Below are 1,391 nucleotides of genomic sequence, written 5' to 3' on the forward strand. Positions count from 1 at the left end.
ATGATGATATCTTGAGGAGCATTGAAGGTACTAATAGATCCGACTACATCCCTCTGTTCCATTCGAGAGAGTATGGGTGCCGTCGCCGATGCAAGAGCCAGATTTGCTGGTGTTATGGAGCGCGAGCTCTAATGAGATGAGTCAAGCGACTGTTGAGGTAGCTAATCAGATGGCTTTGTCTGTGGTTTCAAGATGAAGAAAGCTTTTCAAGTTCGGTTTTCGATTGTGAATAGATCGAGTGAGACCAAAATAGGTAAACAACTGAATGTGTTCTTCGAAAAGCTGTTGATGTGACCGTCCGACGAAGGAATCCGGTAAAGGTAAAGTAAATTGTTGAGAGGTCTGAGAGTTGATGGTTTGATTTGTTGAATGTTGATGTTGAAGTGATGAAAAGAAATGGAATCGAATAGAACACAACAGAACTCAAATTGAATTTCACTTGGTCGACTTAAACTTTTAAGATATCCTTAGCCAAAACCACTTAACAGAACTTAACACCAAACTTAAACCATTCTCAAGACTTAATCCAATTCCCACTCCCTAAGTCTCCCTCCCTTTAAACTCAGTGATCACTTCGGTTCCCTTTCATATGTAGGTCTGAATTCCTGGAGCCTAACAAGATTCCATTCAAGTTCAATAAGTTCAATCAGATGTCTACTTGAAGCGAATGGATAAAGGCTTTCAAGGCCACAGATTACAAAAATGAGCCAGTGGAAAACACACAAAGTGGGGCATTTGAAGTTGCAGAACACCAGAACACCAGAAACACACCAAAAAAAACCTTCTGGTGTTCTGGAAAAAGTCGTCTGAGAATTTCCAGAACAATATTTGTGTACCCTGATTGAGCTGCAATCTTGATCAACCTGCCAACCTGCCGTGTCTGCGTTTTAGATATCCAAAACTGATGTAATGATATCGTAATCTACTAGAGATCACCAGTGTTAGCTGTTGTATTGCAAAGTAAATCTCTATAGATATTCTTGACGACCTTTTTCGTACTGTTGAAAAACTTTTAAATATCTTCAGCTTCATGAACTATGCTACCCAAAGTTCCACAAAAAAAAATCTCTCCTTTTACCTTTTGGTTTTCTCAAAGTTTAAACAATTTGCTTGTGCAAACATGTAAAAGATCAAACAATCAATTCCATTCAAAAAAAACAAGAAAAAAGAAAACTACAAGATCTAAATCTCTATCACCATCAATATGTATTTGTTATACAAGCAAATCTATATAAACATTTGGAAGAAGAAAAAAAAAGGAAAACTGTAGATTTTTTGTTTTATGAGAATTGGGATGAAAGTTTATTTAATCAAAAAGAAACCTCCCCCATGAACTTCAAAAACAAGAAAAAAATTGAAGAAGAAAAAACAAGAAAAAGAAAAAGAGTTTA

This window comes from Melampsora larici-populina (assembly GCF_000204055.1).
Source record: "Melampsora larici-populina 98AG31 unplaced genomic scaffold MELLAscaffold_481, whole genome shotgun sequence".
Classification (NCBI taxonomy): domain Eukaryota; kingdom Fungi; phylum Basidiomycota; class Pucciniomycetes; order Pucciniales; family Melampsoraceae; genus Melampsora; species Melampsora laricis-populina.